Raw genomic sequence first — 9,934 nt, 5'->3', positions numbered from 1 at the left:
CCTGTCCTGCTTTTTCTGCAGTTTTTACATCGTGTTCGCCTTCGTCACATTTTATCCAGTCAATTAGTTTCCCTCGGAGTGTCTTAGTGTCATAGACACAGCTCCTTTCCCATATGTCTATCTGCCTTGTCTGTTCTGTAGCAGAGCTGCCTGTACATTTTAATACGGGTTCCCAGTATTCCGCAATCCATTAAAAAATTTCTCCTAATCCTAGCATCTCATGTGTGGCAGGAGCTTTCAGAGTGCATATGAAACAATTGTATCAGGATGCAATTGGTTCGATATGATACTATCTTAATCCCACTGTCTTTGTTCCAACCTGCTATTCTGGAGTTTCGCCTCAGAGTGCGTTTTTTTTAAGTTTTACATCTGTTTACAGTCACAAGGCATCACAATACTCTGGTTAACACGTAGTGATTCGTTCTTTCATCCATGCAAAACACTGTCTGCGAGAGATCCCGGCGAGCCACCCATTATTTTGTATATGCCGGATTATGAAATTTTGATAAAAATAATGAAAAAAAATATTTTATTTAAAAAAATGCGTAATGTACGTAAATTATGCAAATGTGTACAATTATATGCATAAATTATGATAATCACGGATATAATCGTATTAATTTATGCGGATGCTTGCAATTATGTTAATGTGTGCAGTTATGATAATTAGGCTTAACTTCGTTATCCAGAGTTGTATCAATCAGGAAAAAACGATTACTTTGATTAAACGTTTATTGATTATCTTAGTGTGTTTATGTTATGTTAGGTCTCTAAATTCATATCTCAACGCAGGATACAGTTCTTCTAAATAAGAGTTTTGCATGGACTTGGAAAGAAACATTCAACCACTTTGTGTTAAGACATTTTCATTCTAAACAAATATATGCCACTCTAATATGCAAAGGCGAAAGCATACGTCAATAGATTCATGAGCAAGATTATGCAATTAACGAAAATGAATTACTAAAACAATTCTTATTCATGTAACTCGACGGCAGCAACTGCTTTGCACGATCAGTTGATATTGAACGCACCACCTTGAAATGGCAACCCTTTTTGAAACACAAAGATAACTTTTTGAAAGTCTTATTCGTGTGTGTGTTGTGTGTGCGTTGTCCCCTTGTAATTTTTTTTTTTTTAGAGCCGGGAGTTGTGTCGTTAGCTTGCGGGGGGGGGGGGATACAACCATCGGCCAGAGAGGTTCTCTCTCGCTTGGGCGTGGCCGCAGCGAGCCCATCCTGCTTTTGCTGGCTCGGGCGTGTCTCTGCTCGTGCGCTCTCTCTCTCCACTGCTAGATGAGTGGCGTCGGCACGACGCTCGCTGTCGTGGCGCACGATGATTCCGTCGTCGGATAGCGCGCAGCTCCTCCACCGCTGGATGATGAGTCGGCACGACGCTCGCCGTCGTGGTGCGATGATTCCGTCGTCCACTGCTGGACGTCTTGTCTGTTCTCAGCGGGTGCTGGTCGGTGTGTGTGTGTATCAAACACACGGCGCATTCGATGGCGGTCTCCTCTTCCTCATTTTCTCTGTGCTTTCTCCTTGATCGCTGTCAGCTTCACACGGACACCCGCCCTTACTTCAGGGCTGCGCTGGTCCAGGATTTTTCCACCGCTCTTGTAATCTCTCAGTGCCCTCTCCCTTGGCGTGCGATGATTCTTCATACGGGCACTCCCTGATGCCTCTCCCGCCCTCACTTCAGGGCTTGGCGGGTTCAGGTTCTCTCACGAGAATGATAGCTGGAATTTCGCAAGCTTCACTCGCACTTAACCACACCTCGCCACTTCGTTTTGCGAGAAGTGACACCGGCCATCGGTATCGGTGTTTGCTCCCACACTACGGCACCGCCAGGTGGAACACGGCTGAAACCCAGCCTCGACCCTGGCTGAACTCAGACTTCTGCGACTCTAACGACCCCTCCTCTTCCCATCTCTCCTCGAGGCCCGGTGCGCCCCAACTCAGCCTCCCTCTCAACGCCGCGTCGCAAGCCGAGAGCAAGACTGAGCGCGACTCGAACCATACAGCACACAGACTTCTGTGCGTTTGTGCGTTGTGCTTAAAACCCAAAAACGTGAAAAAAATAGACGCTAGAAGTGTCAGGCACAGACCCCCCCTTCGCGACCCTTTGACCCTCTCCTTGCGCATCTCTTGCGAGAGAAAGAACAAAACCAAAAAAACAGACACCCTCCCGACCCCTCCTCGCGACTGCCCTGACCCCCCACTCCCTCTGAGTGGGTCATCCCGAGGCCAGAGAGGTTCCCTCCTGGATTTATTGCGCGTGTGTGTTTGTGCCAAACCGTTGGAAGACAAACGTGGCGGGGAGGTCCTGACGTTTGTTGTCTATCTGTAAAAAGGGATTGCACTGTTTTACTCGAGTTATATTTTAATGTCCTGAGGTTAAGTGTAACTAAGTTTCCACTTAAGCTTTCTTGACAGCTGGAATTCGTATTCTTTAGTTTTTGGTAAGGTCATGTAGATAGAAACATACATTACAAAATAATATATATGTGGTGAATACGAGTAAAATAAGGGAATTACGAATAAGAAGCCCCTATTGTAGGCTGCAGTCTTATACCGTTGGTTGATTCTTTTTGTTAAGTTTTTACTTTTCGTTAAGGAAAACGTTAAAGAAAACGCGAGTTGCAATCGTTGTTTTTCTCTGCTCTGCACGTTATCCGTGCATCTCCAGACGTCTTGGGAAGGTTAGGCCATCGACCTTTCGTCCATCTGGATGTGTCTGACCTCTCTGTGCTCCGAAGTCTTGCCGTTTAATGGCCCTCCCCGTTTCACAGATTCCTGGTGTGCTTGTGAGGAGTAGGGGCTGTTTTCATTATTTAATTTAAATATATATATAAAAAATGTTGGCCTAATTATTCTTAATATAAATTTTTGGAAAAAGGGGCATAGATACAACCCCTGGTGACAAGGAGATGACGTCAGTCAAGACAAGTCACTGGTGACAGGGAGATGACGTCAGTGAATAGAGTCACTGGTGACAGGGAGATGACGTCAGTGAAGAGAGTCACTGGTGACAGGGAGATGACGTCGGTGAAAACGAGTCACTGGTGACAGGAAGATGACGTCAGTGAAGAGAGTCGCTGGCGACAGGGAGATGACGTCAGTGAAGTGGAGTCATCGGTGACAGGGAGATGACGTCAGTGAAGAGAGTCACTGGTGACAGGGAGATGACGTCAGTGAAGAGAGTCACTGGGGACAGGGAGATGACGTCAGTGAAAACGAATCACTGGTGACAGGAAGATGACGTTAGTGAAGAGAGTCACTGGTGACAGGGAGATGACGTCAGTGAAGAGGAGTCACTGGGGACAGGGAGATGACGTCAGTGAAGACGAGTCACTGGTGACAGGGAGATGACGTTAGTGAAGAGAGTCACTGGCGACAGGGAGATGACGTCAGTGAAGAGGAGTCACTGGTGACAAGGAGATGACGTCAATGAAGAGAGTCACTGGTGACAAGGAGATGACGTCAGTGAAAAGAGTCCAGGGAGATGACGTCAGTGAAGAGAGTCACTGGTGACAATGAGATGACGTCAGTGAAGAGAGTCACTGGTGACAAGGAGATGACGTCAGTGAAGAGAGTCACTGGTGACAAGGAGATGACGTCAGTGAAGAGAGTCACTGGTGACAGGGAGATGACGTCAGTGAAGAGAGTCACTGGTGACAAGGAGATGACGTCAGTGAAGAGAGTCACTGGTGACAAGGAGATGACGTCAGTGAAGAGAGTCACTGGTGACAGGGAGATGACGTCAGTGAAGAGAGTCACTGGTGACAAGGAGATGACGTCAGTGAAAAGAGTCCAGGGAGATGACGTCAGTGAAGAGAGTCACTGGTGACAAGGAGATGACGTCAGTGAAGAGAGTCACTGGTGACAAGGAGATGACGTCAGTGAAGAGAGTCACTGGTGACAAGGAGATGACGTCAGTGAAGAGAGTCACTGGTGACAGGGAGATGACGTCAGTGAAGAGAGTCACTGGTGACAGGGAGATGACGTCAGTGAAGAAGAGTCACTGGGCGTCTCGGGTGTCGCGCCCGCGCATGAATACAACGACGATGATGCAGTTGGCGCAGATCAACAGCGAGGCGACGGTGGCGAGTGAGGCGAGCGCCACCGTGTGGACACATGCCGCAAGCCCAGGCGGCTGGGATGGTTGCCTGCTGTCCTCCGTGTGGCTGGGGGCGGTGGGGCTCTGCGTGGTCTTAGAAATCGAGCCTAGGAGGGAATAACCCACGGATGACCTCTTAATTCACCTGTTGGTCACTTCACACACCGACATACATTTTACACGTATCGTCTGCTTAGGTTATTTCAAACATAGCTTTCTTTAGTCAAGTTTGCTTGTCACATTTCGGAAACTTTGTATAATGAAAGAGAATAATCTCTTGCACACAATCATATATGCCGCATTGTTTTGCATTTCTCGCGATTGCCTGGCAGACGTGTGGGTGCTTTGTTATTGAACGTTGTGTAATGGGATAGCTCCATCCCTAGTCTGGTCCTGAGATGATGCAAAAACCAAGAGAGTTGGAGAAGACCACCAGAAATTGATTATCATCGAGACAACACCACCCACGTATTGATACGCGGTAGAGAGAGCGATTGTCACTGGGAAGAAACAAGAGGTGCAGCCACCACAGCACTGCACTATCAGTCCCAGCGTACAGGACGATCCCTCGACCATTCATCCATGCAGACAGGAATTCTACATTCAGCAGATAACCTATAAGGTTTCTCTCGATGGATTGAAATGAATGACTTCAGATCAACACGGCAAGTGGCTTTTGCTGAATCTCACGGTGACACTTTACAATGACACTACAATAATTCGGTCAATCGTGAAACTGTCAGGAGGAATCAGCATTCTAAATCTATGGTGGTTATATGAATTCTGCTCGAAGCTCGTAACTTAAAGCTTCCATTGATTTAAGACAACATTTTGCGTAACATGAAATAGCAAGAACATAGCAATTGCAATATGGATTATATGGAGTTCATAAAGAGTCTCACTCATCAACCTCGGCAGACAGCATCTACGAGGCTCTACATCCAGTCACTTGGAATAGCAGCCTGTACTGTGGCAGATTGCTTGCATTTCACCCCTCCCACCTTCAACAGTTAATCGGCATAACCACGCTCCATTCTTCAGCCTGTGTACTGCCAACTATTTGATCAAGTGTAGATAATCTCTGATTTGTAGGTCAGCACGAAGACTCACTGCTACCACTGCTGCTATGCAGCTGAGAAACATGGGGTCGGACTGTACAATCTTAGAGAAAAAATCCTCGAGTTGACATACTCTCAGGAAGCTGTGTAGCCAGAACATTTCAATAAATTAATGGGGATCAATAAATAACCTTTATTAATTTCTTAAATTTGACAAAAATGTTCAAGTCATATTACGGAAATGTTTTTATTGAAAAAGTATAAAACATTATATTACCAATCACTTATGAGGGTATTTTAAACGGTTTTAATTCAAATTTACCTAACATTATTATGAATTCTAGATTTGAAGCTTTCGTGACTGCAAGGAATCATCTTCTTAGGTTTTTTCGGTAAAGTCACGTAGAAAGTAAAATAAAATAAAAACAAAAATCACGACGTTTCGGAGGCAACACAAGTCTCCGTCATCAGGTGGGACCGTCACAGCCAGATTAGCTGTATCAAGTGAGGCAATGATTCAAGATGTAATCCCTTAAAAGCGAGTTGAGGGGGGAGGGAGAGGGAGGGGGGAGCTCATCAGACTATGGTAGCCAATGAAAGGAACGTATCGGGAGGGAGGGGGGGCGAGGCCAAAGAGTAATTGGCCGCTTGCGCACAAGCGCTTCCACGTCCGTCGCCCACCCTTTGGCCTCGCCCCCCCCCCCGCCCCCCCCCCTCCCTTCCGATACGTTCCATTCATTGGCTACCATAGTCTGATGAGCTCCCCCTAAGTTTGTACCCATCATCATTTTCGTTCTTTTGTCTATCATGTGTATTAGACCTCCCCCTCCTCCTCTCTGCCCATTGTGTTGGCGGGTGCAGTGGCTGGCCGCTTGCGCACAATCGCTCCATTGTGTTGGCGTGTGCAGTAATTGGCCGCTTGGGCACAAGCGCTTCCACGTCCATCGCCCACCCTTTTGGCCTCGCCCCCCCTCCCTCCCGATACGTTCCTTTCATTGGCTACCATAGTCTGATGAGCTCCCCCCTCCCTCTCCCTCCCCCCTCAACTCGCTTTTAAGGGATTACATCTTGAATCATTGCCTCACTTGATACAGCTAATCTGGCTGTGACGGTCCCACCTGATGACGGAGACTTGTGTTGCCTCCGAAACGTCGTGATTTTTGTTTTTATTTTATTTTACTTTCTACGTGACTTTACCGAAAAAACCTAAGAAGATTATTATGAATATAGAATCCTATTTAAAATGCCAGGAATGGTATTTTTACAGTAAAAAAATAATATATATATTTTTTATAATTGCCAGTTGCTTACGCAATTCCGATTATTACTTTTTTGTATGGTAATATTTTGTTTATGCCAGTTCTTACCTTGTATAATCAGATTGGTTCCTGGAATAATCTGGAACGCAAATTTCTCTAACGAGGTGTGGAACATTATACGGCAGAAGTACGTGTTCTGGTCGCTGCGCCTCACGTTCGTGATCTGTAGAGATGCCTCGCGTTTGTGAGGATCTCCCACCAGGGCGAGGCGGTTCGTGAACAGCTTGCTGATAAAGGTCGGGTTTCCCGTGTTGTTAAAGATGAGTTGGCCGTTAAAATGTTCAATTCTCCACGCGACACTGATTCGGCTCGGCTTCACGATTTCAGGGAACGTGAATCTGCAGGGGAGAGTGGCGGAGCCTCCCTCCGCGGCCTCCACAGTCCTCGCCGCGCACACATTGTAGCCGTTACCCTCGGTGCAGATCTCCCCAGCTCCACCACCTGCGGACGATAGCGGGAGGGTGGATTTGACAGGCCATTGGGCTACAAATGTTAGCTCAACGAAGTGGCTTATCACATGGTAATTTCTATCAGAAAAACTATCTAAACTCATGCTTCTAAATGCGGAGGAAAAAACAGACTGACCCGGAGAAAAATCCACGCGACCACACTACGATATGTTAACTCTCTCGCCTTGTATACTGTAAGTCGTGGGCTCGATCCAGACCTTGACGCCTGCTGTATATTTGGATTTTGCGTATCTCTTTCTCTCTCTCTCTCTGCGTGGTCGCGTGGAATTTCTTTAGAATCGACGTGCTTTTCAGAGTTTTTGGCTACGATACATCTCCAAGTGTAAAGCCACTTCGTTGAGCTACAATTTGTGATAGCCAGATCGTTTCTGGAAAAGAGCTACATGGCTCCGTGGGCCTTACCTGGTAAAGATTACACCTATAAATTCCTATGGTAGTACCCAATCACAAATTGGCCCTGTTGACCTCCCAGTTGAATTTAAGGCCGCCGACGAGGAATAGAGTTCAAGTTCGGCAACTCGAGCGTCCAGGGCACGGCAACAACCCATCGGCACGTGAAGACAATTTGGGGTGGCCCTTGGGGGGGCAGTCAGTGACGGGACTGGGACTAAAGGTCGGCTCAGGCATTTGTAAAACACACCGGCCTCAAACTCGGACGATGGAGTAGCTAGAAGTTTCGATGCGACGTTCACCATGTTATCGTGATTTTGCCGTGCGATTTTATTGCTCCATTCGGAGGCTGGGTCCAAAAAACAAATGGGGAGTCAGTGAGGGAAAATCTTCGGGGCTACCAAATATTGGAGACCGAATGCCAAATGAAAGCGTAAATAAGCAATGAAGCGTACACATTAGAGCTTATGAAATATTTATTTACATATAAATGTGTAAACATATAAATACGCAAACCGAGAGGATGCGTACAAACTAAGCAATCATTGGAAGGACGTTATTAACCAGGTAACGTCTTAACTGACAGTGATGTTTCCATCCTACCTGTTATTTCATGCTAATCTCTCACATTAACATAGCCACTTCCGTTCCCTCGTCCAGGAGGCCGCTCTCCTCCTATCTTACAGTTACATGCTAATTCCTCACATTAGCATCACTAGCCCCAGCCACTTCTTTATGACCCTTGGGCTACACCTATTTCAAACCTTTTAAAACAGTCTACGTCAGCAGCAGACCATGCTTTCCCACCTGATGACGGATGCTTGTGTTGCGCCCGAAATGTCGTGATTTATTTTATTTCATACCTACGTGACTTTTCCGAAAGAACCAATGAGTATATATATTTAACTCTGATCACATTTGCAATTTCCCGACACATCCAACCTACCGGCCATCTGAATAGACTGGACCCACCAGGCATTTTCCCCGACGGACTACTGCCCTATAGACAAGTCCGGGCCTGGTGGGAGCTGAGACGCGGCTACCATCCATCCCTTCGTTACCTGCAGCAAGAGCAGCGTGGAGTAGCAGCAGCTGCAGCAGGAGTACTACTTGGTGGCGCCTCCAGCCCATGTCTGTACCAGGGTGTATGAGAGATGTACAGGCTGCGTAGCGAATTTATAAGCTCACAATTCCGTGGTAAACACGACAGGAAGTTTCCTCAATCTTTAGCCACATCCTCTGTTTCTGCATACATTTTTATTTTGATGAGTTTCCTCATTGCGATGGTCCTGTTGGATCGTTCAAACGCTGTCTTTAATGAACAATGAGCAACCAATTATACATTTAAAAACATGTTAAATTTCACTAAAAATTGTGGTGATTGTGTGCACGTTAACACAATACTTGTAAAAGTAAACAACACCGAGGGCTGTGTTGAAGGCAGCACAATATGTGCGATATTTTGTTTACTTCCCACACTGCACATTGTGTACAGTAATTCCGAAACACACGAAACAGAATTGAAATAAAGGCTGGCAAATCACTAACCGAGCATCACGAATGCCACTTAGCAGAAAATGCTTACGTTTAAGCAGTGTAAGTTGCATTTATTTAATATGTATATTCTTAGCTTAACTTTTCAAATTTAAGAAATACTTTGCAGGTATTCATTTAGTTAATGGCACAAATTCATTTACGCGTCTTATTGCAATTGTGACCTATTTTACTATTTGCTTCGACCTGCTCACGATATATTAATCGTTTATTCTCACACTGACACTCAAGTGAGTCAGAGTAGCGGACACACCGCGTCTGTGTACATAATTGCATGAATACATTTAAATATATATAGGGGGAAGGTGGTATTGGCTACAACACATTGCCATAAAGGGGGAAAGTGAAGGGGGGGCTCAGATGGTGCTGTTCTATACAATAAATACAAACATCAATGATGGGTGTAGGAGCCACAATCAAGAAATCGAGATGAATAATAATTAAATAAAGCATATGAACAATAAAGTGCTGGTCTCCTAGTAGAGAAGTCTTACGACAGTGCCCTAAACGGTGTACAACGTGCCCATCTATATATATAAAATCGCGAATCTGTCTGTCTGTGTGTGTGTGTGTGTGTCGCCGCTGCAAAACAACCTCCTACCTCCTCGCGGTGCCGGACGGGCAACACTGTCGTGGGCAGTGCTATGGGGGGAGGGCCAATGCCCATTGGCCTCTCCCCTCATGGCGCCTGTGACCACCACAGTGGCTAAACGGGGGCTCTGGACGGGTGCGAGGGGCTGGTAACCCCTCCACCTTCAATTAACCACCACTAAACTACGAATTAAACATAAACCTGTAATTAATAAGCTTGTGCCGGAGGCCCCGGGGGGTCAGGCTTTTATGACGTCTCCTGGCCAAACCCCATTTGGCGGAGCCAGGAGATTAAATTTTAACCCTCGGGGCTCCTCCAGAAACAACGAAATGCCACTTCGTGTGGCCACGTGGAATGTTCGAACGCTCACTGCGGAGGAGAGGCTGCCACTCCTCTGTCGGGAGCTGGACCGGTTCCGCCTGGATCTTTGTG

The 9,934-nt window shown here is 46.4% G+C and overlaps 1 long non-coding RNA gene across 1 annotated transcript; it reads right to left on the bottom strand.

Annotated features, from left to right (window-relative positions):
• Positions 1-4,196: 4,196 nt before the first annotated feature.
• Positions 4,197-8,484, bottom strand: LOC144953183 (uncharacterized). Its single transcript, XR_013640768.1, has 3 exons — positions 8,418-8,484; positions 6,545-6,937; positions 4,197-4,226 (listed from the first exon to the last, which is right to left on the bottom strand). It is a non-coding gene; the product is annotated as an uncharacterized LOC144953183 (long non-coding RNA).
• Positions 8,485-9,934: the final 1,450 nt, after the last annotated feature.

The sequence above is a fragment of the Lampetra fluviatilis genome, chromosome 72 (genome assembly GCF_964198595.1).
Source record: "Lampetra fluviatilis chromosome 72, kcLamFluv1.1, whole genome shotgun sequence".
Classification (NCBI taxonomy): Eukaryota; Metazoa; Chordata; class Hyperoartia; order Petromyzontiformes; family Petromyzontidae; genus Lampetra; species Lampetra fluviatilis.
This window is presented reverse-complemented; position numbering and strand designations above follow the sequence as displayed.